We start from the raw sequence: 7,369 nt of genomic DNA, 5'->3' as shown, positions 1-7,369 counted from the left end.
AGTAGCAAAAGTTATATAGTGATCTAATTCATGCCAGTAACAAGGATTATTAGAGAGTTTAGTGACTCAAGATTTCATTCACAGAGGTTCCCTTTGAAGGTAATGTTGAATGATGGACTTTAAAGATGGGGAGGGCCCAGATCACAAATTGTCACTATCTTGATCTCTGTAGGAAGGAAATGCCCCATTGTCTAGGACCAGAAAGGAGGTAAAACTTTTCATTAGCTATTTAGTTACTTGGATTCTAGTTCACTTTTACTTGACCTACTTATGTTGATCTATCTTGGCCCATTAGCCAAGATGGAGAGTGGGCTCCACACAGAGACTGATGGGTTCACTGTAGACGTGTGCATTGGTAGCATCCTCGTTGCGGGGGCATTGAGGTCGAAGTAGCTGAGCCCTCTAACTGACGCGGGAATGTTCCCCTGAAGTATCTATGCTAAATACCCACATGAGGAATTCTTCTAAGTCTTAGAGATCTGAACCAGCAGTCTTTCTTCACACTCCTCAGAGGTGGGAATGGGGCGCCCGTTGGCCTGGCACTCTAACCAGTCACAGGCGGCAGAATGGATGAGGAACGTGGCCAGGCGCATTTCCTATGTAGGCCCTTCTTCATCAGGTGATATCTGTGTGTCCCATGAGTATGTCGGAAACTGACCCACATGTTTCAAAGCTGAGAGAATGTTGCATGTCAGGATTGCCCAGAGGCTGGAGTTCAAGGAAGCAAGGAGGGCTTTGTCTAGCTTTGAGTGAGCTCTGTGTGGCTTCAGGAGGGGGATGAGAACACAAACACCGGCAGCAGATCAGGCTTTGTGTGAAACGTTCGTCGTGCCATTGTCTGCACTTTTGATGTACGGGGTTATTGTTCACGACCTCACTGGGGAAAGCACAAAAGACAGTGCGTCTTTGGCTACTTTCCCGGAAAAACACAACCCCTTCTTCCTCCAGGGCCTGTTAACCAGGCAGCATCAGGGATCACACATGTGACTTCCCATTCCTGTCTATTTTGTGGATGTGGGTGTAGGGGAGCCATGAAAATCTGCTGAGGGAGAAAGTAATGCATCTAAACCTCTTTAATGGGTTGGTTTTATTGTGCTTTGATGAGACCTGCATGGAACACCTGTGCCTCATTCAGTCTTTGTTTATCATATTTCTTAGTTTTCATGTTGACTACATTGTGTCTATAATAGAACAGTTAAGAAAAAAGAGACTGATATGTGACGTAGTTCCTGATAGAGTACTTGGGGGCCTTTTGGAACTGGGCCCTAGCGGAATGATAACATCCTCAGGCTGTCAAGAGCATGAAGCAGGTGAGATGGACCAGTGCCAATGCGGATCCTCTCTTAGATTGTCAGGCCACCTGTCAACAAGGTCATAGCAGACTCCAGGGGGGCAGTGGCCCTCAGGAGGCCACAGGTGTGTGAGGATGGCTCTTTACTTGTGACGCTCTCTCCCTAGATGCCCATTTCCATCTGAAATGTATTTAAGCATTTTTTGCCCCCTGATACCCACGACCACAGGCTGATTGAGCAGGTGAGCCCAACTTGCAGACCATAAAAAGCAGAAGAGAGGGTGCCTAAGAAATGCAAACGCCTCCTAATGAGGGCAGTGAATTAAACTCACTTTCAAAAACTTGTGTGAATATCCCAGGGCTGTATTAAAATGTCGTCCTGTAAAAGAGACATATTTTTATACTTGGCCGGAGAAAGAAAATCTCATAGTTCTTGTGGATCTATTTTTGAATAAGTGAGTGGAGAGCAAGTGTGTTGTAGCTTCTAGCCTCTCTACTGTCACGGGTAACTGGCCTCCTTCTCTCAGGAAGGAGAGAGAATTCCTTCACGGAATAGTGAATTCCCAAACAGCATGTTTCAGCAACACGTTTCAGAGAGCCCAGATTTTGCCTCTTCCCTTTGGCAGGGCACGATCTTTGCCACTCTTTCTAAAAGTAGAAGATTGATCCAGCTCAGTCATCAGGGGCAGGCGGTGGGCCAGGACCCTCTTGGGTCCCCAGCCCCGATGAATTAGGTAGCTCATTTGGAACAGCTGACAGTGGTACATGGAGAAGGGGGGGCTATGTGGGGTTCAGGCAGTCCAGACAGGTAGCCAGCATGAGCCTCTAAGTGTGAGGAGGTTATAATGAGATCCTGAAAGGAGTTGATAGAAATATCACAGCACTGTTACAAATTTGATTATTCAACGACTCAGGCAAGCCGTAATTGTTTACTCAGATATTACCATAGAGACCTATACGGACAAGGATATGAAGCAACACTGCAGTTTCTGGAAGCGTTACCCTGTCATTAAGTCTCACTTTCATCCTTTTATTTAAATTAGCTTTCACCTGTCCTTCTGAATCTTTCGAGCTTGTCTCCAGTGCTGCCCAGAAACTTCTGCCTTCAGGGGAGGTATGACGGCACACCAGACTTTATGGGTTCTGGCTACAGATGTGGACTCTGTTGGTCTGCTGTGGTCACCTTTTGGTCTCCTCAGCTTCAGATGCACCCATGTCACGTGCACATGCGCAACCACGCACATGCATATGCATGTGTGGGCATTCACGCACACAAAGACTCGTGTGTGCATTCCCATTCTGATTTTATTTTATTTTTAAAAATTTTTTAACGTTTATTTATTATTGAGACACAGAGATGAGCGTGAGCGGGGGAGGGGCAGAGAGAGAGGGAGACACAGAATCTGAAACAAGCTCCAGGCTCTGAGCTGTCAGCACAGAGCCTGACGCGGGGCTTGAACTCGTGAACCGCAAGATCATGAGCTGAGCTGAAGTCGGATGCTTAACCGACTGAGCCACCCAGGTTGCCCCCCCACCCCCCATTCTGATTTTAATTGGTATTTCCCACATTGTAAAAATGACTTGCAGGATTAGAAAGGGAAAAGATAGTTAGGCACATTAGACCTATGTGTCATGTACATGTGAAATACACTAGAATGACATGAAATCCAGCTCTATGAGTTTACCCGTAGGCACCCCTAAACAAAATTAAAGAATAAAGCTTACACACCTGTCAGAACGGCTAATGTAAAAAAGACCAGAAGCAACAAGTGTTAGAGAGGATGTGGACAAAAGGGAACCCCTGTGCACTGTTGTTGGGAATGTAAATTGGTGCAGCTGCTGTGGAAGACAGTATGGAGGTTTCTCAAAAAATTAAAAATAGAACTACCCTACGATCCAGTAATTCCACTACTGGGTATGTAGTCAAAGAAAATGAGAACACTAATTTGAAAGATATATGAATGTCTATGTTTATTGCAGCATTATTTACAATAGCCAAGACATGGAAGTAACCAAGTGTCCATCAATGAACAGATGGGTACAGATGTGGTATATATACATAATGGCATATTGATTAGATAGAAGAATGAATCTTACCATTCACTACAACGCAGATGGACCTAGAGGGTATTATGCTAGGTGAAATAAGTCAGAGAAAGACAAATACCATACGATTTCACTTAGGTGTAGAATCTAAAAAGCAAGCAAAACAAACAAGCAAACAAAATGGGAACACACTCATAAATACAGAAAACGAAGTGGTGTGGTTTCCCGAGTGGAGGGTGGGGGGATGGGCAAACTAAGTGAAGGGGATTAAGAGGTACAGACTTCCAGTTATAAAATAAATAAGTCACAGAGATGAAAAGGACAGCCTGAGAAATGTAGTCAGTAATATTGTGATAACTTTGTATGGTTATGATTGTCACTACACTTTTCATGGTGAACATTGTGTGATGTATAGAATTGTCAAATCACTACGTTGTATACCTAAAGCTAATATAACGTTGCATGACAACTATAATTCAATTAAAAGCAAAACAAAGCATGGGGCGCCTGGGTGGCTCAGTCGGTTAGGAGTCCAACTTCGGCTCAGGTCATGATCTTGCGGTTTGAGAGTTTGAGCCCCGCGTCGGGCTCTGTGCTGATGGCTCAGAGCCGGAGCCTGCTTCGGATTCTGTGTCTCCCTCTCTCTCTGCCCCTCCCCTGCTCACGCTCTGTCTCTCTCTGTCTCAAAAATAAATAAAACATTAAAAAACACACCAAAAAAAAAACCAAAGCAAAAGCTTAAAAAATGAAGGGATGAAGATATACTTACATGTAATTTTATTTTATTGTTATTTTTTAAAATGCTTACTTATTTATTTTTTCAGAGAAATAGAGAGCACAAGCGGGGAGAGGGGCAGAGAGAGAGGGAGCTCTGAGCCCAAAGCGGGACTTGATCCCATGAACCATAAGACCATTACCTGAGCCGAAATCAAGATTCTGTCGCTTAACCGACTGAGCCACCCAGGCACCCCACTTACATGTAATTTTAAACAGAAGGAATCAGTGTTGCTATCAAGAGAAGTAAAATTACATGAAAATATTGAATGTGCCAAAGGAAAAAGCTTAAATTGCTAATGCTAAAGTACAAATAAAAATACAATAATCATAAAACTTTAGGTAAAGAATTACAAAATGTACAAATTAAAAAAGGGAGAGGTTAAAAACTCAAGGAAATAGCAGGAAGCAATATTTTAAATGTTGAGTAGGTAATAGAATGTAGAAAAAATCAATAATGAGTTTGTTGGACTTTATGTTGCATTTAGAATTGTGTCCTATCCAAGGTAAAAGTGAATGAAAATATGAATAGAAATTAATATGTTTGAAAATAGTATAAGTGATAAACACTAGATCTATCTATCTTTCTTTCGAATCAAACTCAATAAGAGACAAAGCTCTCATAAAGGTGATCAGGGAATTAAAAAGAAATAACTATATACTTTAAAAGGAATGATCAAAGAAATGCAATTAATAGTTATTTATGTATGTTCATATACATCTATCAGAAAAAGTAGAATTCTATAGCAATACATACCAATACAGATAAATACATGGATGAAAGAATAATTTTATGGGACAATATAAAAAGCAACAGATTATAGGAGAAATATGGAAAAACTGAATAGAACCTGAAAGACGTTATGAAAAACATCTAAAAATAACCCCTGGAAAGATGTCAGACCCATATGGTTTGAGGAGTGAGCTCTTTCAAACAATTTTAGAACAAAAATTCTTGTGCCACTTGAAAATTTAAGCACAAAAAGACAAGTTTCTCCTTTCTTTTACTTATAACAACACAAGATGAATCTCTCTTAGAAATAGAAATGCAAAATGCTAACCACATGATGGCCGCATGAAATCAAATATATTACAGAAATCATGTTCTTTGAATAAGTAGGTTTTATTCCAGGAATATAATGCTGGCTCATTGATAAAAATATATGTTATGATATTCCATTACATTAGTAACAGAAAAAGGTATGACTATTCTTGATTTAAAGTTATAGTAAAATTTGGGCACTGGGGCGGCTCAGTCTGTTGAGCATCTGGCTCATGATTTTGGCTTATTCCAGGGTCATGAGATCCAGCCCCGTGTAAGGCTCTATGCTGAGTGGAGAGCCTGCTTGGGATTCTCTCTCTCTCTCTCTCTCTCTCTCTCTCTTTCTCTGCCTCTTCCCATTTGTGCTTTCTCTCTCAAAAACAAAACAAAACAAAGTTATAGTGACATAGGACTTATAGAATAGTTCTTGAATGTAATAAATACATATGTGATCAAAACATATGCATCACGCTTAAAATGCAAACTTTAGAGCCATTCTCATTCCAAGTGAAGATTGTCTGCTCTCACTGCTTTAGTTGATCCAGTATATAAGAAAGTGCTTTAAATTAACAGGATAAAGCATAGACATTTGTTAATATTATCTGGAAAACTGACTGTGAAGAATAAAAAGTCCCAGGGAACGAAATTATGGAGGATCAAAAGCCTTTTGTAAGCATAACTTGTAAGAAGACAAAGGATGTCAAGGTGAAAAAAATTAAACTGTTAGCATACATGGAAAATATAGTCACATATTTATGTTGGTTTGGAGTAAAGAAGAACTTGATGGCCATGATGGAAATCATAAAGGAAAATCTGAAAGGAAATAAATACACCTTAAATTAAAAGAAAAAAGAAAAAAGAAAAGAAAAAATAAAAAGTCTTCAAGTACGACAGGTACAAGGTTAAGATCTTTTATTTAAGGTATTTTCATTTTAATCTAATTGTTGAAGAGCTCTTACAAATCAGCAAATAGATAAATATCCTTAAAGAAAACAGGAAGTCTACAGAGAATGAAGCACAAGTTGTCAGGACACAGAAAACAACAATGACTCCTCACTAATCTTATTAGCGAAGCAACATTTGGTTTTGGGAATGGTGACCGAGTGAATGAAAGATAATCAGTTAACTCAAGGCAGTCGACAGACTGGTAATTCAGATGCAGCCTCTGGGATAGAACTAAGTGAGTTAAAACACTTCTCTACCACTAACTGCTAATCCCAGTCTCCTTCTCAGGGCTCAGTGCTACCATTTATAGACCATCAGGGGTGGACTTTAGGTGACTACTGATTGGTGTCAATGTGAAAGCCACGCCCACCGGAAACTTACAGAAGCCATCTAAGCATTGTATCTGTCCATCCCTCTATCTATGTATCTATATCTGTCACGCACCATTTATATCTTTCTTCCTAATTATATTTTTCTCTCTCTATCTTAAGAAAGCCTGAGTAGGTGGAGAGAGAGAAAGGAGAGACAGAGAATTCGGTTCAAAGATAGTGCAGTAGTTAAAACTTGTGCAACTTTATGTCGATATTTTTACAAAGAATAGTTAAGCCAAAATACATAACATCAGAATCGAATGAATAAAGCTTGATTTAAAAACATGACAAATAGCGTCGTGAAGGCAGTTTGTCGGCCAGTGGATTGTTCGTCCAGGCAATCCACGCTCACTCCCACGGTAGGCAAACCCTGAAATCTCAGCGGCTCAGCCAGATGAAAGTTTATTTTTCACTCATGTCACAGCTAGATGTAGCCACGCTATCTGCAACGTATGGCCTCTAAGGTTGCCATAGTAAGGGAAGAAAGCATGTCGGAGGGTTACTCTGGACTTTCTAATGTCTTGTATCATTTTTTCGCCCCATTCCTTTGGTTAGAACTTAGCCATATAGCCTGACCTAACTGCAAAGGAGACTGGGAAAGGTAGAGAAGCCCGTGAAGGCCTGATGAGCATGATTGGTCTCTGCCTTTGCTAGAGTGCGAACAGACCCAGCGTCTTCAACATGATACAGTTGCTCTGTGGACTTTTTGGAGCCCTCTTCAGGGTTTCTTCCGTTGTAGTATCAAACTCACTCCTCCATTTTCGTAAGATATTGTCGATCTGGAATAATGTTAGCAAGGTTACTCGAAATAGGGAATATATGGAAATGGGTATGTGGGAGTTCTTGAAAATTTGATAATTCTTGGATCAAGCAAGACAAAATACACGCTCTGTAGAGCCT

Source organism: Panthera onca, chromosome C2 (assembly GCF_046562875.1).
Source record: "Panthera onca isolate mPanOnc1 chromosome C2, mPanOnc1 haplotype 2, whole genome shotgun sequence".
Lineage (NCBI taxonomy): Eukaryota > Metazoa > Chordata > Mammalia > Carnivora > Felidae > Panthera > Panthera onca.
The sequence above is the reverse complement of the archived record's forward strand: the minus strand, read 5'-3'. Positions refer to the sequence as shown.